This window comes from Onychostruthus taczanowskii, unplaced genomic scaffold, assembly GCF_017590055.1.
Source record: "Onychostruthus taczanowskii isolate IOZ18803 unplaced genomic scaffold, ASM1759005v1 scaffold11, whole genome shotgun sequence".
Classification (NCBI taxonomy): Eukaryota; Metazoa; Chordata; class Aves; order Passeriformes; family Passeridae; genus Onychostruthus; species Onychostruthus taczanowskii.
The window spans coordinates 16,656,748-16,680,266 of record NW_024497629.1 but is presented as its reverse complement, the minus strand read 5'-3'; positions in this window follow the sequence as shown (position 1 = coordinate 16,680,266).

Sequence of the window (23,519 nt, the reverse complement as noted above, 5' to 3'; positions counted from 1 at the left end):
CTTTTTGAATGCTGAAAAATTTTGGCACTTACAACAACTGACTGGAATTAATTCTGAAGTTCATTAATACATATCATGGAAATGCACCTCCTTCTGATTGTTTTAAACCTGTCACCTCATAATTTATTTTAATTTCCACTAATTCTCATAATATAAAGTTCAAGAACAAACTGTTTCTATTTCCTTTCTCCTAGTTATTCCATGCTCTTAAAGACCTCTTTAATATCTTTTCCAGGCTGAAGAATCTTTGTCTATTGATTTGTCCCTCTTATAAAAATTCATTCACTCTTCTCTGCATCTTCTGCAGGTGAGAAAAATTGGTTTTTAAATTGTCTAACCAGAACAGTAATCAAGAAATGGGCATGCTGGTGATTGTTTAAAAGTATGAACATATTCTTTTTCTGTCAGGCATTTAATTTCTAATAATTTATTACATTTTACCTGCTTCATTTATAACTACTGAGTAATGAACTGAGGTTTGCATAAAAAATTATTGATGTCACATCCAAAACCTATTTCATAGTTCAGATCATATCCTTGTGTGTTTGAAATTAGGATAGGTTGTCCTCATAATAAAATAATTTCCTTTTAATAAACATGGAATTATGTTTGCCATTTTATTTCTCAAACACTTGGTATACGATGATAAATTTCTGAACTTTCTTGGTGAGTATTTCTTATTATGACCCCAAATAACTCAATATTGTTAGAAACCCTGGCCATCTCATTCAAATTCTTATAAGAATCATGGATGAATAAATTGAATAGCACACCTTAACATTAATTTCTATAAGATTCTAATAATGTCCTCAGCCATTTACACTTACCTGCAACTTATACCTACTTTTTAATTCTACTCTTTCAAATTGTTGTTTACACTTTTAATAAACTTCCCATTTATCCCATGCCAACTGAGATTTTCTTCAGAGTTTCGAGTAAAAGCTTTTTCAAAAGCTTTATGGAGATTTTAATAGCCTGTAGCAACTTGATGACTCTTGTTCCTCAAGAGTAGGAGTTTTTTAAAGAATTCTAGTAGATTAGTAAAATGTGATTCCTTGCTCCAAAAACCAGTGTTTGGCTCTTCCCCAGAATATCACACACTATTGTGATTGTGTGTGTGTGCATGCACAGTCTGCCTCCTATTAAACATTCTACCATTTTCTTCCAGCACAGAAATCAGATTTCTTATTTGTAGGTTTGGGGGGCTTATTTTAGATTATTTTTTTCTAATTTGTCTTTATGTTTGTCACCCTTTGTCCCAAATATGCTGGAGCAATTTTCACAGATAGCTCACACACCACAGCTGAATAGGTCAGTTATTTCATACTTTAAAGAATACTATCTTGGTCTGTCAAGTTCATTCTTCGTTTCACTAGTTTATTCTAGAATCTTTTCTAATGACACTTCAGGTTAGGTTTATTCTCCAGTACCTTGTTCACAAACATCACCTCTGGCCTGGGTACCTCTTTTAGGTCTCCCACTGTGAATATAGAAGAAAGCAAAAAAGTGCTGCAGTTTTCTAGGAAAGCTTGATTGGTTTTAACCACTGTGCTGAGGAAAAATGATAAAAGAGGAAGTTTGGAAATGAATAGGAAAAAATTGCCAGATTACCTGGAGAACTATAACATTTCATTTTGAGGTCTTCTTAAAGTTTACTTTGTTTCAAACCAAGGCATAGATAAAATTGATTTCAGGCTTAGTTGCTCTAAGAAATTGTTGCTCTTTGGACATATAGCTATAGCTTTGGACTATATAGCTGAATACTACAAAAACATAAACATTTCTAGACATGCTATATATTTAAATCACAAAAATATTTGCATTTTTAGACATTGTTCACAGCTACTTAGTCTAAACTATGTGTTTAGGTTACTCTAGATGAAGCCAGTTGACATAAGCAGAGCTGAGAACTCCTGTGCCACACATTAGCCATGGCAATCAAGTGATAGAAGCAACTCTGTAACTTTTTAAAAGTTAACCTCTGTTTTCACAACAAAGCTTAGGAATGGCAGAGCTTCAGAGGCACAGCACATTCTGCAGCTATTCCTCTCATGCTCATCGCACTTGCACTGTGCGGGCCACCAAGTTATTTTCACATCTAAGTGTTTGTTTTTAACAGCTATACATGTGGTGAATTAAACCACTGTTGTGGTTTCTTAAATAAACACTTAGGTCACAGTATGGTATCTACACACTGAGCAACGGCGAGACAGGCTCCAGGGCAGAAGAGCAAACTCTTAATCCAACATGTAGAAAACACATGCAACCTTTGGGTTGCAAGCTCCACACTTTGGGTATAGATTTAGAATGCCGTGGTAAAAATGTCCCTCCAGTGTAGCTCACAGCCTGTAATTTGAAAATGAACTTACAATATAACCTAAGTTTTTTTGGAAACTAGATTTCTTTCTATATTTCATCTAATTTCCCAAAGAATTCTGCCTTTTTCAGAGCAACCCACAGTATCAGTACAGGCCAGGGGATGAGCAGATCAAGAGCATCTCTGACAAGAAGGACTCGGGAGTGCTAGTGGATGAGAAGCTGGAAATGGCCCAGAAATGAGTTCTTACAGCCCAGAAAGCCAATTGTATCTTGGGCTGTGTCCAAAGCATTGTGGCCAGCAGAGCAAGGGAGGGGTTTTTGTGCCTCTACCCTGCTCTGGTAAGACCCCACCTGCAGCACTGCACTGAGCTCTGGGATCCTCAGCACAGGAAGGCCAGGGACCTGTTGGAGTGGGTCCAGAGAAGGCCATCAAGATGATCAGAGTGACAGAGCACTTTGCCTAAGAGCAAAGGCTGAAAGAGTTGGGGTTGTTCAGGCTGAAAGAGAGAACTTAGGAGTGACCTAATTGCAGCCTTCCAGTACCTGAATGGCACCTACAAGAAAGATGCAGGGACACATCTTTTATAATTTGCATTGTCCACTGACACAGACTTATTATTCCTCTTCATTAACAGAAGGAATCCATCTGCTTATCTCAGATCCAAAACCTAGGAGTTAGCTGAGTGTTGTAGCCTGAATATCTGCTAGTAAAGTCCATGGTAAAAATGCAAAAAGGGCCTTTGCATAATATCTACAGATGTTTAATTCAGCCGTGTCATGAGATGTTCAGGGTCCCAGGGCACTCACGTGTGAGGGTCCAGGTTTCTCTCTGTCCCCAGAGGTTGGGGCTGAACTGTGCTCTCAGGCTGTACAAAGACGATGGCCAACAGGGGAATAGGGAGGGAGTGGCTCACGGACACAGGAACAGGGGAAGGAGCCAATGGGGTCTTAACAGCTTTGAGGGAAGCTTCTTGTGTCTCCCTAACTTAGGGGATGCCTCCCAGGGCCTCCACAGTGGGGAAAAGTTACATGTCTCTGAACAACAAGTACGTATTTTACAGGGTTACAGGACCATTATTTGCAAAGTCCCATAGCTAGAAATGTGTTGTAATACTGATGCCTCAGTTATTCTGCTTCTCTCAGCAGCAGAGGTTCTTTATCCTGAATATTTTCTGTCTCTTTGTAAGTATTTTACTATTGAAAGTTGTAAGAGTATCATGCAAGTTGCTTAGAAGAACGGAAAAAGAAATGTTGCAGTGGTGATTGCTTCTTTCTAGGGCATTTCTCTCCTATTCTCCTTTTCCTTTGTTCTCTGTCCCCCTGAATTTTAAGGTAGCTGGAGGGTGCACTTGATGCATTTGGCTGTAACTGTGGCAAATTTGAGTTCACCATGATAGAACTATCATTACTGATGATAGTACAGATTTAATTCAATTCATACTGCAGTCAGATGTCTTTATTGGCACAATTAGAGAGGAATGGTCACTATATTCGTGCTTGTAAAATGCACTTTATCACTTTGTGCCATAGGGACACTTTTATTTCATGCATGTTTTTAATGTTATTCTTATCCAGATTACTTAATATACTTTCTTTATGTAACTTTCATACAGAAAATTGTATTTTGAAAAAACAAACAAAGAAACAAACAAACAAAAAATACCCTTTAAATTTCAAATGTCAGCTTTACTTTAACTTCATTTTAACCTGGCTTGTAAGCCTAAAAATTTTAATAGAAAGGTTAAGGTTTTTGCCTTTCCTCCCCCCACTTTACCAATGAATAAGAAAGGTTTAAAAAAGGAAGACCGAGGTGGAATTGTACTTAAATTTCTAATTAAAAGTAAATCATTGAAAGATGAGTTTTCTCCTTTTCCCATATTATGCTACTATAATCTGAATGAGAAATATTAAGAAACAGTTGCAAAGCGTGGAAAAGCAAAAGAGAATATCTAATTGATTTTTCACGCTAAAGGCAGAACAAGGGCACAAATCAAAATGATATAAACTAGAAATTTTTAATTGAGTATGTGTGCATTAGCAAAGAATATTTTCAAAGGAATTTGCACAAATTGCAATTTAATATTAATTTTTGTAACATAACTGCAATTCGTAAAGGCAAAACATTCATGAGGAATTTAGAGAACAACATAAGGTTTAAAATCCAGGTGTAAATTTGTTAGAACCCAACAATTATTTCAGTTAGTATTTTATTTTTCTGGAAGTTTTGGAAATACTACTATGCAAAGCTCTGACCTAACTTTTGGGATCTTTTTAAATCATATTCAGAGACAGAAATGAGGAATATTTTTTGTGAAAGTAACTTTAAAGCTAAACTATTCAAAATAGATATCTTATGTCTGATAAAACAGATGTCCTCGGTTGTTTGGGGCTTTTTGTCCTTGTCAAGAGATTAAATAATTTATCATTAATATGGAAACTTACAGGACTATTTTTTGCTTAGAAAATGTAACAGAAGTTATACATGATAATGATTCTTTTTGTGCTGTTGGGTTCTTTGAAGTTACTGAAATTTAATCATATGCTTCAAGTTAAGCTCATGATAACCTGCAGCTACGTGATAATGGCCTTTTAACTCAATAATGTTATTAATGACAATATAAATGAGCCACATATGCAGAATGTTCAGCTTCTCTCAGGTTTCATTGAACAGAAATCTGAATGAAGTTCAATTTTTTTTTTTTTTCTGGAATAGTCCCTCACCTTGCATATTTTGTAAAGCAATCTGCACCAGAGTGATAACAGACTTATGGTTCTAGACAAAACGAATGAAAAACAATCAAATGTTTTAAAATATGACTCTACAATGTGTTAGGACGGGACTTTTGGTAAGAAAGACTAACCTATCACTTGTGATAGGTTATTGAAGCATAGTAGGTGCCATGAAGAATGTGCAGTACAGATCTCAGGTTTGTATAAAAAGTAGGAGCCAGTCATGTTTTGCTATTGATTTTAAAACATAAAACCGGCAGATATTAAGGGTTACTGTAATTAAATGATGGTTAATTTTTTAAAATACTTCACTAATAGTGGTATGAGAACTTTATATAATCCATTACACATTATGCAAATAACTTTTAAATTTCTTATCTTAAAACTGCATAGTTCAACACTTTATTTTATGTAAGAAATGCGATTGGCTGCTTCTGGCAATGGTAAAGTAATTACCACTGGCTTAATTTGTACCATGAAGATCTGCAAGGCTCTGTCCTGTGATAGTTGCCATGTTATTTTACCACTGTTAAGTTGTAATTATTGCTTTGGAAAACCATATGTGTGGGGACATTAACAGTGACAGTAGAATCTTGTCAAAATGCTAGTTGCCTAGCTACAACTAGATGAAACAATCTACTACTAGAACTATAAAAACATTTATTTTTCAAAGAGTGTATTTAAATGACATAAAAACTGTGTTGTGACTGTTACTGCTGGTTTTCCTGTAGTTACAGAGGGCTGTCAAGAGAAATGTTACAAAACTCAACTGGAGTTGTAAGAAGCCACTGTCAGGGAAAACAGACTTCCAGGAAGTCTTTGATCTTAATATGACTTTGTGGTAGTAGTTACTCAAATTTCTCTTTTTCCAGAGAAAAAAAATTCTGCAGATAATACAAGCTTGTTTTCAGGTCAGAAAATGTGGAAGATGTAATAAATGTACACAAAGAGAATTTTCTTTACATTTTATTTGATATAGAAATACTGAAAAGTGATGTTATAATCCTTTTCAAAAATAGGTCATATCATATTTGAAAATTTCCTCTGGTTTGTTATTTTAATATTAAAAAACCCAAACAATTCTTACCTAAATACTTTTTAATTAACTAAATCTTACCAGTAAATAGAAAGATGTTTTTCCTTTTTACAGGGCTCAACATAACATTGAGGAAGTTTGCATGGCAAACTTAGCTTTAATCTTTAGATTTAAATTGCATACAAATAACTATTTTCATTACTGGTCAGTGCAGAAATATGAAAGAAGTGTCACTGACAGACTGACTTAGACAGTCTGTAAGTTCTGATCCACAACATTCCTGCTGGGAGTGACTTTGTATCTCACACTGGATTTTAGCGAAAAGCCAATAAATATTGAATTAATGCAAGAAGATTAAATTGATGCTTACAGCCTCAATTCTTTTAGGATAAATAATATACAAATGCTTGATTAATCAGGCTTTGCTGTTTCTGTTGTCAGTGAATTATTCAAGCCAAACATCCAGTTTCAAATTTTAATGTTCTCTTCTTTGTAATATTATTATTAAATGGTAATGAAAATTAAACTAAGACAAAACAATATTTTAAATGACACTAATTAATAAAACCTGCAGTCTGCCATTACAAAGCCTTTTAGAGCTTGCTTATAACTTGAACTCTAGCATTAATAGTCTTATTAACTCTAGCATAATATTATCTTATTGTACCAGTATTCTCAAATTCTACAGTTGTACATCAGTGAAATTCTAGGAAGTTAAGATACAGAAGTATTCAAATATTTATCAGTGTAATAACAATTTCATGATCATGTACCTTTTTTCTTTAGCCATTTAATTTTGAATGTGATTTCTCAGAAATGCTTCCTCACCTCTCTTCTGAAAAACTCCAAATATGATTTGCCCCTTGTTTTCTACTGTTAGGTGTACAACATAGCCTAATATTTGGAAGGTATTTCCAGTATGCTGATGTTTCCCTTTTGGTAATGATTTGGTTTTTGAGTGGAGAATGACACCATGTTTCTTAGAAGGATCATGCACATATTTTTGCTTTAATTCAGCAGATTTAGTTTTCAAGTTCAAAATGACAGAAACTTGTCTCAGGGTCCAATAGCTCCTATATAAATAATCATTGCTTATACTCTATATTATTAGATTTTAATAATTAAGGATGCCTCATTTGAGCAAATGTTTCTGCATTAAGCATCAGGATTGAATATTTTCCATAGTTTAAATAGCATAGTCCCTATTAAAAAACCCAAAACTGTACACATAAACAAAAGAGAAAGCAGTTGTGAATTTTTCTCCCTTCTCACATGAATGTTTTAATTAAAGCTTCATTCTCTTAAATGTACCTTCTAGAAATATTCTTTATCACCAATGAAAATTTATATGCCTCTGAAAACAGAAATATTACAAAAAACATTTTGATGTACAGACCTCTGTGGAAGACAGTGCAGCTGAACAAAGCTGATAACAGAAGTACTGTCATTTCCATTTATAGTTTGACAGTTGTCCATCAGATCATTGCCTGGTAAAGATCCTGAGCTGTCAAAGAGCCTATTTAACTTCTTCTGTGCTGCCAAGTGATAGAATTTTATGTTAGTCTGAATTTAACACTGACATTGATCAAAATGTAAATATATGTAGATTTATCAGGACATGATGATTATGCTGATAAAAACCTGACAATTGGAACTTCCAGAATAAATGTTCTGAGATGATAAACGTTTATTTATTTCCCTGCCTAAGGAAATGGATTCAATATTGCAGTTAATGTTTCATACAGCCCAACTTCATTAAGCACAACTCAACTAATGACATGAATTTGTCCATTTTATCAAATTGCATTAATTAGGGAAATGTATAGAAAGCTGTGAATAAATTTGCTTTTCCTTAGAATAACAAAAAAGGGGGTGATTGAATTAATTTGTCCCTTTTGCCCCGTATTAAGATGGAGCATGACGCTTTCTCAACTTTATGGTATTTGTGGTTAACATGATTCTCACTAACCGCCTTAATTGTGGGGGTTAAAGCAAGAACACTTACAGGATGGACCAATGCCAGCACATTCCTTTCCAATCATATTAAATGCTGTCTCTCTAGGGATACAGGCTTTTAACAAAGGCCTGAGCAACCATTATTCTTTAAAGTGTTATGAGAAGCAACCAACAAAGTCTTGCCATGGTTCCTTAAATTATTCACACCTGAGCCATTGAATCAAACTACAACGTATACTGCACAACTGTTGTGCTCTGAGTTCTGATTATGATGATGCGGCCCTGCAGGTGTATTGGATTTGCACTGCCGAGTTTTGGTAGCAGAGATGCTAAAATGGTTGCCTTTGTGAGATGCTGCTGGAAGCTTCCCTCATGTCCAACAGAACCAATGTCAGGCAGTTCCAAGACGGAGCTGCTACTGGCCAAAGCTGAGCCAGTCAATGGCAGTGGTAGAGCCTCTAGAAGACATAGATAAGAAGGAGGGAACCCCCTGTGAACTGCAGCCAGAGAGAGGAGCGAAAGTATGTGAGGAATAATTCTGCAAGCACCGGACGAAGAAGGACGGAAGGGTGTGCTTCAGGCATCAGAGCAGGGATTCCCATGTTGGATCAGATTTGCCAGCAGGACTAATGACCCTGTGGGGAGCCCACAGTGGATCAGGTTGCTCCTGAAGGACTGCACTTTGTGGTGCTGTACTGGAAAAGTTTATGAAGAACTGTAGCCCATTGGAAGGGTGCATGCTGGAGAACTTCAAGAAGGACTGTCTCTCATGAGAGGGACTCCACTCTGAAGCTGGAAAAAAGTGTAAAGATTCCATCACCAGAGGAGGAAGAAGAGGTAGAAACTACACATGATGAACTGACCACAGCCCCATTCCCTGTCCCTCTGTGCCACTGGGGGAAAAAAGGTAGAAAATTCAGGAGTAACTTTAAGCATGGAAAGAAGAAAGGGATGGGGGGAAGGTGTTTGAATATTTGGGTCTATTTCCCATTATCCTATTCTGCTAAAAATTGGTAATACATTAATTTTTCTCTCTCTCTCCTCTCAAGCTGAGGAGGAGAAGGGGTACACCAGCATTGGTGGGCACCTGGCATTATATGTGTGATTCATAGTGATGTCTTTGACCTCTTAAAAACATTGTTGCAATGTTTTTAATCATAGTAACTGATTCTACAAACAGATGAAAATCACATCATTTGCATGTAGTTATGAATATTAAGTAGACTGGAAAGGGACAGGTGGCTTTAATTATGCAGAATGACTAGGTCTTTCTAGTTTTAACCTTATGTTGTCCAGGATTCCTAGAAATTCTAAATCATTTAAAATCATGCTAAAAACCAGCTGCTATTTTAATTTGCTGTGTTCTGTGTCAAAGAATTTCTCTCTTATGAGGGAATGGCTTCCAGTGCATTAATGGTAAAGATATTGCACTGAAGATACAAAAATTGAAGATACAAAGATACACTGAGGATACAAAAAAAAAAAACCCAAAAAAAACCCAAAAAAAAAAAAAAAAAAAAAAACTACATAATAGTCCCTGCCATTGAAATCTTATTTAATTCAAAGCAAAATAGTGATACCTTCTTCAAATATCAGCATTTTCAAGAAATATTAATCTTTGTCTAATTGAAATATTGGTCCATATTTGAATTAGAAAATAAACTTTTCAATGGTGTGCTCTCCAAGTGAGCTTCCAAATAGGCATGCAAATCTGTGTACAGCACAGGCAAAAAGGGATCTGACCTAGGGCTGATAATGATAACCAGAACCAGAAGCAGTGGCTGCATGGTGCCAAGCTCCATGAGCTGTCTGGACTTGAGTCAGCTTGGGTCTGACTGCAGGCTAAGCCACATTTGTGCAGCAGTGCATTCAAGCTAATAAAGATAGCTGTAAAGCAGGGCTTGTTAGGTCACCCATAGAGCTGATCTGCACCATGTGGATTTACTGAGTTGCATCTCTGCTAGCTCAGGGATCTAGACACCATACTCTACGCACGACAGACAGAGGCTCATAAATATACTATCTGGAGACTCTGGGTGAACATGTAGAATTAACTTGGTTTTGTAAATTCTTCAGCTGATGAGAGCAAACACACACCCCAGTGATCTGGGAAAAAGCCTGCGCCATGGTAAATGTAAAGGGATGGCTGACAGCCAAAAGGAATCTGCAGCGACGGTCTCTTCTGGAAATTTCTGTTTTTTCTGGATTAGTAGACAGGTCAGAGATTAAGCATTTGCTGCAAGGAAAGTTATACATATCCAGGACATTTTTATGCCCAGGAAACTCTTCCAGCAATACAATACCTATGCTTAAACCAGCTGTACTGGTGCGGATGAGTGGAGGCTCCTATTTTGAAATAAGTGAGCTTTAATTCTAGAGTAAGCATTTTAAAAAATGCAGGCAGAAAAAGAAGGCCTAGCTTCACATGTTTCTGAATAATGTGTACAAGATGTAAAAAGTAGAGCTTTCCTTTTCTTATAGCGGTAATCACAGGAACATCATAATTCATAGGAAAAATTGTCATAAATTGAAGAATTTTTTCAGGGTTTCAAAAAAACTCCTTTAGAGAAAACAAGCAAATACCTTTTCCCCCCTTCCCCCCGCCGCCCCTGATGCTCTTTGTAAGCTTTTTTCTTTAGGCAGAACTAATCAGTGAAGTTAGTTACTAACAGCTTTAGATGCATATTGAGTTGTAGCAGGCCATTATCAGTATGAAAACTTGTTGAGTTCTCACATTTCTTAATGCCCAGATAGCAGATATGACTTCTGATACACTGTAATTTCAGCCTATTTGTCCAAACCGCTTAAAAGTGGAAGGAAAGCTAAATTTTTTAGAACATGCATATGGATGCATGTACTGCTAGGGATTTTTCTTTAATGTTATTTGCATTTTAATGGTCTTAATAGAAAGTATTCAAATTCCCACAACCAGTGTAATATTTATAAAAGGTGTATTTTCTGGGAGCTTCTGATTCTTTTTCCAAAATAGATGATGTGTCATCCACCAACTTGTCTGTCAACCCGAGATTAGCCATAAGCTAGTGCTTACTATATTTTTTAGCAGCTGCACTAATTTGTGGTTAAAATAGAGCCTATTTTCTACATAGTCATGCTACTTATATAATCTTCAGACAATTTTTTGGTGTTAATTATCCTTGCTATAAAAAAAATTGCATTTTATTTCTATTTTTACTTCACATGACTGTTGTGATACACTCCAGAACGCAAGGGTAACCCAGGTTCTTGTTTAATAGATCCCTCGGGACAGATTGAAGTGAAACAACACTGACAGATCAATGTTTGTAAATATACTTGCATTGAATTTATTTTAAAAGAAATTGAGTACATTGTAAAACAGGTATGTAGCCCCTTCAGTTATTAGTATCATCTACAGTAAGATAATATAAAAGCATGCAAATATCACTCAATAAAATGTATAAGGGAAAAGAAAGGAGGAAAGAGAATGGCTAAGAATAGAAAAGATACATAATCACCACACACACAGGCTTACAATAAGCCTTGCTCGTTGCAGTCTAGATGTCTGTTAGTGAAAAGGAGGGTCCTCTCTTGACCCATTACAATGGACAAAAAAAAACCCCACCAAATGCAAAGTCCAGTGGGTTAATATATGCTTAAGTTCAGGAGAGAATGCCCAGGTGCCTGCCCTCGTGGCAGGGGGAGTTTTACCCTGTCTTTTAATCACATGCACCTGGAAGGTCTTAGAAATTAGTCTAGGGGCACTTTGGGGGTCTGTTTATGACACCTTCTAAAACATGACAGCTGCCTCTCAAGTCAGCACAGGTGAGCCAGTCATGACCCATCAGTGAGAATGAGTTACTCCAGACCTTCCGTGGGGGAAGGGGAGTTTTCAGCTGAGCAAACTGACCCTGCGATTAGTTCAGTTGGTTAGAGCATGGTGCTAAAACCACCAAGGCTTCAATCCCCCTATGGGTCATTCACTTAGAGCTGGACTCGATGATCCCTATGTGTCCCCTCCAGCTCAGAATATTCTGTGATTCTGAGTTACATATCATGGCATGATAATAAATGGGCATGATACAAAGCACCATCCCATCTCCACAGAGTTTGCCTCTTATCAGCCTCAAAGCCTCTCTTGTGTCTTCCCCTCTGTTTTACACAGACCAGAAGTTTGCAATTGCACACCCAAAAACCCGCCTCCTCCCCTCAAAGGATGCAAACCTAGCCTCATCAAATCACTCTGGTGCCTCCACAAATGGATAAGTGTTTTGAGTCATTAATTGTTAATTGTCCAGTCCCTCACAATGACTTCTGTGAAATTTAATTGAACAAAGATGTAAAAAAGTAGCAGCAATCATTTTTAACCCTAGAGAGAACTTCAGTAAGAAAAGCTTGTTATATCTCTGTGGCTCAATTATCACTATGTTTAAACCACTATGAATTTTTCATAAGAATGAGGACCACATGAATTCTCAGTTTCCATATTCTTTTTAGTAGAGACAATTCTTCAGAAAGCATGCAATATTTTGAAAAATATTCTGGAAATCCCAGGGAGGAGAACAAGCTGGATTAAAGACTATTTAAAGTAGTCAGAAAAACCTGGCCAGAAAAAAACCCCTAACAACAAAACAGAAAACAAATAGAACAGAAAAACCAAAATATCTGATGTCCTACACATGCATAAACCATAATATTCTGTTGTTGTGCCAAACACTTCAGAGGGTTTTGTTACCACGATGCAGACAGCTGTCAAATTCTTTTGCGAAATGTTATGAAATCTGCCAAGAAGATCCATTATCCCAGAAACTATACCAGTTGATATTAGTTGTAATTGTCATAGTTCTTCATGCTAGAAATAGATATTATTTTAATAAGAATTGTGTGATACAGGGTTGTGTGATATAGAGGTGTGTGTTAAGTTATGCAATTAATTATGCTCTTAGCCCTGGGGAATAGTACCATCAGTTCTCACTGATGTTGCTCATCCTTGAATTCCTAGACAGCAAGGCACAAGAATGCAATGAAAAATGTTAACATTGTGCTGAATTTTCTTTTTTTCTAGATGTAACCATTCTTGAGCAAAAAGGTTTTCACCTTCCACCTGACATTCAAAACCCCAAAGTGCTGATGCAAACTTTACTAAAAGAGCATCTTTAAGTAGAGATACTTCAATTACATTTTTACCATCTGTCATGGGATAAACATAAAATGACAAAAAAAAAAAAGGTAATCTATTCCTTAAATGTTCAGGTATTTATTTTTCCTATGACTGCAAACAACTAGGCTAATAAGAGAAATGTGGAGGGAAGGATAGGAAAAGGTCTTCCTAGTGATTTAAAATCAGAACTCTAAATCAGGTGCCACACATCTGAGAACTCAGTCTTTTATCACCTAGATTTCTACTAGTAAAATGACATTGCTGAGCAGTGCCACCAAAGCCCAGGCAGCCCTCAACTGATATCTGTCTCACACCTTTTACACAATGGAGAATAGTTTTACCATTCCTTCCACAAAATTATTGGCATTTTGGTTTTTGCCTAGTTTCCATCCAGAGTTGCACACTGTAGTCAAAAATGAAGGGTAAGAGCTAGTATTAAACCCACTTCACTACTTCATTTCTTGAACTTAGTTCTTTGTTTCTCTCAGACAGCTAGCAAAAGGACAAGAGGAAATAGTGTTGAGTTGCACCGGGGTGGGGGGGGGTTCAGGCTGGATAATAGGAAAAATTGCTTCACTGAAAGGGAGGTTAAGAATTAGAACATGCTGCCCAGGGAAGTGATGAAGTCACCATCACTATAAATGGTAAAAAAAACCTAGTAGGAGTGGCACTTCATGATATAGTTTAGCAAGCATGGTGGTGTTCAGTCAAATATTGGACTTGATGATCTGGAGGTCTTTTCCAACCTTAACCATTCTATGTTTGCTGATGGTCGGAATACTCAATACACTGGGACCAGCTGTACTCATCCTTATGTTGTAGGCGTTCCTTTATTCAAGCAGAAATGACTAGAAGCTGCAGAAGACAGTCAAATTCAGTGGTGCTTCATCCCATGCAAGTTGATGGTGATAACCACTCAAACTTTTCATAGCTTATTCATACAAATACCTCCTACTTATCTGCAGGAAGTGGAACATCTTCCACTCAGGAATGTAAGAGCCACCTACCACCAAAAGTACAGCAGCTGTGTCACTATTCTATGAGATATAAAGCACCTCATTTCATAGTAGACTACACAAGGGAAGAAGCCAGGACTTTCATATTCTTGATGAATGATCTGGTCTTGGGATAAGCAATAACTCAGTGGAGGTCAGGGAGATGAATAACTTCCGTATTTCCCCCATCTCCAGCTTGTATGGGAAAAGACTGACTTCATCAGACATCCAGCACCAGCAGGCCCCTGGCTATGAGTGCCATGCAGGTAGTTTTTTGCTGACTAGAGCGCTTCACTTCATGTCCTTCACTCATCTCCTTGTGATATTTGGAACAGTCTAGATTACAGTAAGCCCTGCCAGGTTTGCTAAGGTTGTGAATCTCAGCTGTGCCTTATTTGGGAACAACAGATTAAATTTTTTTAATCCAAAATAAATGTTTTATAAGTCCAGATCTCTTGACAAATGCATCCTGGAAAGTTTTTCAATGTCCATGTGTAAGTGATGTAACACACAGTTCACAAAAGATTATTATTATTTATTGTTCCAGCTAGGGCAGAACTTAAAAGAAAACTCCCATTGTACCCCCAAATAATTTGCAAGTTACCTAAAATTCCAGTGAGCTATGTACAAATTAAGATTCAAATGAACAGCCTGCAACTTTTTTGTAATGTAGCTCTTGAACTACTCTGCAAAATTTCTTTAGCTATTTTCCATAGATATCAGTGACTACCTGTATTAGATAATATATCCTTTTTAAGGAACAGGGATTCTATTAAGAAGCAGGGTTTCCAATCTGTGGCTAAGTGGAAAGAGGACATACATTTCACATAAAAGTTGGAGAGCTCATGAAATGTGTAGAAGACAGTTATATCAGAGAAAATATAGGTGCCTCCTGCATTAGCAGCCTAGGATGGGTAAGAATCACTGTTTTATCTGATAATGAGTTTTTAATGGAAAATCAACTTGGAAGAGGAAATAGATGTTGCAGTGATCTGCTACTGGACAGGGAAAAGATGTCATCTGTGATCACACTAAAAACTTATTACCTTCATTAGGCTATACACAATCATGGCAGCACGTAAGTCTCAGATAGCAATTTTCGGAATCTCATCACCCATGGCCAAAATCATAATGAAGGAAGGCAAGTGGATCATGCGAAGAAAGAAGTTTCTATCCCAAAATACTTCAAAGGAAGTCAGCAGAGAAAGAAGGTAAAACAAACAACTGTCTTAATCAGTTCTAGCTGAGATCACTCCTTTTTTGTTCTGAGTCTCACCTACGGCTCTCCATGGTTTGCTCAGCTATCTGAGCTTTTCACTCAGCATCACACATGTAAGAGAAAGCACCAAAATCCTTAAACAATAGTAGGTACAGCTTACTCTGTAGGGGTGATTTGTGTTCAAAGGAACAAAAGATCCAGCACTGAACCAAAAATTAGTTTACCTCAACATATCGTTACAGTCCTTTATTCACAGCCATGGAAAGCTGCAAAGCATCTCTTCCATAGTAAACAGATGTGTTTGAAGTGCTATTTCACTGGTGAATATTGGTACTAAATTTTAAAAAAGTGTTTTATTGTGTAGTCTGGAGACCCTCCATCACCAGAATTGTTGCTGTGCTTCTCTTGTGTGGAAGAGTCCCTCCAATATTATGAAAGGTCTGGAAAGGTTCACTTGTAAAACATGGGAGTGCCTGTCACCTACCAGATCATATTCAAGGATGCTGCGTACTAGTTCCTAAGGTGAAGGGAATTACAGTTAAGGCTTTTAGCAGCTCTCAGTAAGCAATTTTATTCTTATCTGCAATTATTCTAACCTGAGATTTATTTCACTAAAAATGTCTAAACATTTTTAGTAGCATCAGTGGGTTGGTATGGGTCACTTAGTCTCGTTCTGCCTCTCATTTTTTGTCAGAATTTAAAACATAGTAACAAGCTCTAATAGCCAGTGGTCACACAGCTCATAAATTTGTGTGATAGGGGAAGAAGTGCACTGGTTGAAAGTGCCTAAATGGCAAATTAAAAAGTGAGACCAGATGCCCTGCCAGTGGAATCATATTTTTATGCTCTGCCATGAAACAAATACAGATTAAGTATTCTGTGTATTTCTGCAACCTATTAGTCTTATATCTTTGGGTTTGGGTTTTTTTTTTTTTTTCAAATTTGGACCTGTGTTTTTTTGAATTGAAATGATGTTCCATTTCCAGGTTGTCTCCGTTTTTCCAAAGCCCTGTTACTTTCACCACATACATTTTACAATGTCTGTAGTGGAGGTCCCAGGTGTCTTTCAAAACAGCTTTTGAAATTGTTTGCAAGGTTAATAAATGCTGATATGTTCCATTTTTTTTCAGGAAAAAAATCCCAAATAAACAAACATAAGAAAATCAACAAAACCCCAGGATACCTAAACCAGGGATTTTTTTCAAGAGAAAGGCTTGAAAGTTAGAAGAATAGAGTCATCAAAGGGTGGAAGAGACCTTCAAGATCATCCAGTCCAAAAGTCCATCTAGCATTATCACTGTAAAAATTCACTGTTTACATTGTTCTGATAACACAGAAAAGGAGCCTAAAAGAAAATTTTTACATAATTATGACTTTAACTCTGAATTTCTGTGGGTCTTCAATTTCCAATCTTTCTTTCCACAGTGTTTCTAATCTGAATAAAAAGATAACAAAATTCCTTAATACTATATATGGAGGATAGTCATCAGGAGGATTAGATCCCTCATAACTTTGGAGAGGAGTCTGCATAAAATCTTGAAAAATATGATCATCCTTGTGATACAGAGGAGTCTGAAACGTTTGGTTGAACACCTCTCTGTCTTTGGAAAGAATTGGGGTAATTTATTAATATCTTCCAGAGAAAATGAAATATGTTCTCTTCTCTTAGCTCAAAGGGATGATTAACAGCAAGCATTAAATAAGTTAAACAATTTTAAATCATAGGACTGGATCATTGGAATATATTTGTCTGTGAACTACTGATCTGGATTCAGAGCTACTAACTGGCCTCATTCGTTTGAAAAGACTCAGAAAAAGAGAGAGAAGGGTGTATTACTCAAATCACAAAATGTCTGTAAGACAGTGATCCAGTGTGACTTAGGAAGAAAAAAGAAGTATAAACTTCAGCTTGTGTCATATATTTCCAATTAAAATAGAAAATAAAAAAACCCAAAATAAAACAGTCATTGCTAAATACTGAGTATAATTTGGTCACACACAAGAAAATGTATTTCAAAGTAGGACAGGTGTAGAGAAAAGCTAATACTGTGATCAGCAGAATGATGAGACTATCATATGGTACCTTGCTGAGCCTAGCAACAGAAAAGATGAAGGGCATAAAACTGTGGCATTTAGAACTGTACAAATACTTTTTAGGAGAAGAGCAAGGTAAATTCTTTGGGAAGGAGTTTGTCCATTGACAGTAAATGATATATTGACCTAAAGGTAAATATATTTAAGGTGGATATGCAATAAAGTTGGCACAAACTTCTAATAATAACAGAGAAGGCAAAATCCCCTGATTGATTTTAATTTGGAAATCAATGCACATACAGAAGCACTGCCTAGTTTGACTGCCTGTGACAGCTGGAACGGGCCAAGGGTATTCCTTCCAGTTCTCTGCTACTTACTTTTTCATTAGAGCAACTGAGGGGTTTTTGTGTTGCACCAAAATTTAAGAAAGGTTGAGTGTGAACTCTCAAAGCACTAATAAGCTAGTAAGGCCTTCATCTCCAGAAGAAGTTGAGAATCATAAGGGAAAAAAATCAGTAAAGATAGTAGCATAATTAATGACAATTAGTAGAATTTTATAAAAACAGCTCTTATCAAACAAATGGTGTCTTTCTGATGATATGGCATTTGGCTTAGGATAGTAACTAAGATATTACAATATAGCTAGAGATAGAACACAGAGATATTTGTCTTAAGATGCTATAACAAGAACATTCACAAAAACCATATTAATTATATTAAATACTCATTAGTCAAGTGCTTATAGTTGAGTGTGCTTACAGAATGCTTATACAGACTCTCCTGCTATCCATTGAGAACCAGTGTTGTCAATGTTCAAGAAGAAAATATAAAATCAATACAGATAATACATGGGTGGCACAAATATTGGTATATCAATAAATAATAACAGAGGAAGTTTACTAATAAATTTTGCTATATATCATTTGGTAAAGATATGGTAAGGCTAATCTGAACACATACAAGGTCAAAGAGTAAGAAAAATGGAATCTGTATCATATTTATGGAGTAGGGAATAGTTATGTGGAAAGCATTGACTTGAACAAGGATTTAGAATAAAACTGAGTGAGAATGGGTTTTGAGTTTGTTAATTTTTGATATACCAAGCCTATATATTAAAATAAAATTATTTAGTTTGAAATTCTTTAATTTTTAATTCAATACAAATTTTTGAAATAGAAAGGATTTTTAATTGATTACAATGTTTGATTTGGAAGAAATAAAAAGTATTAAACATGTCTGAGGAAAGTTTGGAATTAAACATTATTTTTAAACTAAAAATCAAAATGTTTTAAATTCTGCAAGTCTGAAACTCCTGAAGCTAAAATTTAGACATTTGTTCTTTTAGCTGCCCTTGGAAGTTTCTCTGAATTGGACATATTAACACTATGGACATACTTGTGCTTGAAACCTTGTTTTATGATATTCCGGTATCATCTTGAAGTCTCTATAATTCGAGTCATGCTGCATGTATGAGAGCATAACGCCTTGAGTGTTAGGCCCTTACTGAGATACTACAGCTGACTTTATAAAGCACTTTCTGTGAGAGGCCCTTTACCTTCTGGGAGATACCTCCAGGAGATTAAAGAATGTAGGACACCTTTCTTACTGTGATGGGTTGATACTGAATGAATGCCAGTTGCCCCACCAAGCTGCTCTATCACTCTGCTCCTCATCTGTACACAGGAGAGGAAATATAAGGAAAAGCTCAAGGCTCCATTTTAAGGACAGGTAGAGATCAGCTACTGTCATGGGCAAAAAAGACTTGACTGGGAAAATTTATTAATTTATTTACATTCAAATCAGAGTAGAAAAATGAGAAATAAACCCCAAGTTTTATTTCAAAACCTTCCCCCCAAAACACCTTTGCCCTATCCCTCTCTTACCCCCTCCACCCCTCTCTTTTTCTCAGGCTCTACTTCATTCCAAAATTTTCTACCTCTTCCACCACAGCAATGCAGGGAGACAGGGAATGGGCTTGTAGTCAGTTCATCACGCTTTCTCTGCTGCTCTTTCCTCCTCACACTCTTTCCCTGCTCCAGTATGTGGTCCCTCCCACAGGAGGCAGTCCTCCACCCCTTCTCCAACGTGCATCTTTCCCACAGGCTGTTGCTCTTCATGAGCTGCTCTAGTGTGGATTCCTTCTGAAGGCTGCAGTCCTTCAGGAACAGGCTGCTCCAGTGTGTGTCCCTCATGGGCTCACAAGTCCAAGCAGCAAAGGTGTTCCAGCATGGACTCCTCTCTCCTCAGGGTCTCCGGTCCTGCCAGGAGCCTGCTCCCACAGATTTCATCAAGGACAGGCATTCACCTTATCCAGCATGACGTACTCCATGGGCTGCAGGGGCCCAGCTGCCTCTCACTATGGTCTTCACTATGGGCTACAGGGGAATCTCTGCTCCTGGAGCACTTTCCCCCTTTAGTTCTTCACAGACCTTGGTGCCTGCAGAGTTTTCCTCCCACATAGTCTCACTCCTCTCTCTGGCTGCCATTGTACAGGGTTTTTCCCCCTTTCCTTACTGTATTCTCCCACAGGCACTACCACTCCTGCTGATGGGTTCAGCCATGACCAGCAGCAGGTCTCTCTTGGAGCTGGCTGGCACTGGCTCTTTTGGACACAGTAGGAAGCTTCCAGCAGTTTTCCACAGAAGTCACATCTGTAATTGCGCATTACCAAAACCTGGCTGCACAAAGACAATACACACACACCCCTCGTTGACTTAGCTTACTCTGCTTTCTAAGACAGGAAGATTAAAAGAGTGAGTCAGTAAATATGGTCAGGTCTTGCAGCAGAGTTTATTGGTTATGCTGTTGGATGAAAGCAGTTGGCAGTAGCTGGAAGTAGACACTGGTTAACCTAATAACAGCTGCCTTTTTTCCTTATATGAGTCTTCTTGCATCTTTCATGCAGTTCTCTCATGGGAACACCTACCTCCCAATTTAATAACTTCTGGTTATTTTTACATTTGGAATTATTTATGAATCTGTATAATATAATGCAAATTTATGATAATAAAGGCCAAATAAAGCTGATGGTTAAAAAGGGAAAATAGTGAGTATTCTGTATTTTTAAAATGGACCTTTTTATTGTTAAGTGTGTCGCAGCCCTGCAGTGTTCACAAAGTTCAAACACTGATCCTGGCAGAGAATGCTGATTATATTGCAAGTGTCAAAGAAATGCATAGAAGCAAAATAATACATTTTAAAATGTTTCAGCTATATTGTTTTAGTTGAAATTTGAAATAATCTGTTTGTAAATAACCTTTTTTATCTAGGTGTGAAGCTAGAAACTGAATCTATTTTCTGGTGAGTGACAATGGACTTTGCCATATAAGTTAAATCCCACAGCTGCAGTGGGTGACTTCTGTTTTTGCTTTGCCTGCTTGATCTCAGTATATTTTTCACTGCTTTTCCAATGGACTGTGCTTCTGGATTGTCTCAAGGAAGTTAACATTGTCTAGTTTTTCCTCTTTTAATTGCTATCTCATGCTGTACTGGTGGCAACTTTCTGTTCTTTCCTCATTCTCATTCTTAAAGAATATTTCAGTTCTTTGACTTTATTGTTGATTGTTTTTTTCCCCTCACTGCTTCTAATGTCATACTACAGATCTCAAACTGAGATATCAATGTAAAGAGTAGTGCACTTAGAAAAAGCTCTCCCTCATTTCACCTGCTTGAGTCTTGTATCTTGTTTCCTTGTCTGAGCTGTTCTCTAAGCCATATGTTAGGACTATGCTATAGCAATCTATTTTCAGCTTTAAAACTTATGGTCTTTGTTTCTTGTCTTGCCAGGCCTAAAAACTGAGGGTTTTACTTCCAATCAACCACTTTTATTTAGTTTGGCTTGTGCAGCAACCATCTTTAGACACTGTCTCTATTCTTGAGTGCTACTAAAGCCTTTATTTGTGTTTCAGTTATTCTAAGGCAGTCTGAAAATTAAGCATGTAATTAAGTGTCATTTTGGATCAACATCTAAAATAATTTCCAAAATGTTTATCATAACTTTTCTTTTGAAAAAGTGGAAAACAAAAAAATTAATATCTAATTCTTTTAAGGGATAAAACTTTAAGAAGTAACAAAAAGTCCCCAAACTTGATAATGCAATGAGCATAATTACAGGACAGCATTTTATTCCCCTTTTTATTGTGTCCCTAGTTAGAGTACACAGGTTGCTACATCTTGCTACTCACTCAGTAGAGTTAGCTAGGAGATTTGTACAAACATCCCTTTGTTGTTTTTCTCCTCTGGCCTTGCTCTTTTTAGAGACTCTATGATCTTTGGGAAATGACTGTTTGGTCTTGTGTATCCAAAAATGCTCCATACATTACTGACACTACCAGAAATAAAAAATAAGATTTGTGAAAGGTCTCAGAGACTTTCAGCTTGCCCAATAGCAAATGATTATCAGAGTTACAGACGGGGACAGAACATACATCAGATGCTATGCAGATCTCAGCTGAACTCCAAATGCAGGGCATGAGCAGAATTTAGAATTTCACTGAGAAGGACATACATAAAAGATTAAATATGTGACAGAGCATCTTGAAAAGATTAAGAATCATTAGAAGCTATATGGAAACAAAATATCATGGCTTAACCTGGCAGGCAGGAAAACACCTCCCAGCAGTTTTCTCACTCCCCCCACAGTGGGATGAGGGAGAAAATCAGAAAAAATAAGTTAAATCCTATCATTTGAGATAAAGTCAGTTTGAAAGGACAGAAAGGGAAGATGATAATAATAATAATAATAATGATAATAATAATAATCATACAAAAGTAATGATGCTCAACACAATTGCTTGTCACCCACTGAGTGATGCCTGTCCCCAAACAGCAGACTGCCACCCTCCCAGCCAGCTCCCCTCATTTTTATTGTTCAGCATGGTGCCATGTAGTTTGGGATATCCCTTTGGTCAGTTGGGGTCAGATGTCTCAGCTCCAATTCCTCCCTGCTTCTTGTGCACTCCCATCATCCTTACTGGTGTGGTGGGGTGAGGAGAAGAAAAGGCCTTGACTTTGTGTAACACCTGCTCAGCAACAACTGAAAATCAATGAGTTACCAGCAGTGTTCTCATCCTAAATCCAAACTACAGCACTGCACCAGCTACCAGGAGAAAAAATTAATTCTACTCCAGAAACCAGGACCAAAAAAAAAAAAAGCATAATAAGGTATTTAAGAAACACAGATAAGAAATTAATTGAATCATACATTCTGTGATAGATGGCAGAATTTAATTCTTGATAAAACAGATTAGCAACAGAGTATAAAAATAGGAGAAGGGTTTGATTTAAAAATGAAAGGCCTAGAAAAAGAAAGATTGTACCTAAAACTACATAGAATACTTAAATTTCAAACTTTCTGAGCTCCAGTATTGAAATCCTGTTCTGTAAGGATTTTTAATTTTCCTTTTTCTGTTCATTTGGTATTTCTGATTTTTTTGTTGTTGTTTTTTCTCCTCATCTCTGGCCCCTTGCTGGTTTTACCTCCCTGAAATCTGCAGGAAAAACCACGGTGCTACCACACACTTGGCCCAGGAAACCTGGTCCAGGCTCACTGAGGTTCTCTGGGTGAAGGTGAGAGCCAGGGTGAGAGAGGGCTATGGCTGATGGTAGGGAATGGCAGGATACCTCTCTGCTTTTTCCAGTTGCTTCGGTGTTTGTTTGTGCAGTGGGAGTGAAGGCAAGTCCTTTACTTTAGACCTTTTAGAATTTGGTTTGTAGATTAAAGCTGGGAGACAGTTAACTGGAACAGAACTTTCTTCTAAAGGTTTTGTTGTGGTTTTTTTCTCAAATTAAATTTTGTTTCCTATTCCAGCATTACACTTGAGACCATCATGCAAACCCTCCTCTTTACACAGTTTTTGCTGTTCTAATTAATTCTCTTCTTTTCTTCTGTAGTCTCCCATCTCTCCTCCCTTCTGAAACTAGATCAAATAATAGAGGCAGGCTTCCAAGTTTGTTGTTTGATGTGCTTTTATCACAAAATGAAGCAAAAATATAAAGTGTGACTTTCTTATTATGATACTGTTGGTTGCTAAAATGAGGTCTCTGTGCAAAAAAAATAGCTTTTAAGATACCAATCAACCATTTGATAAAACC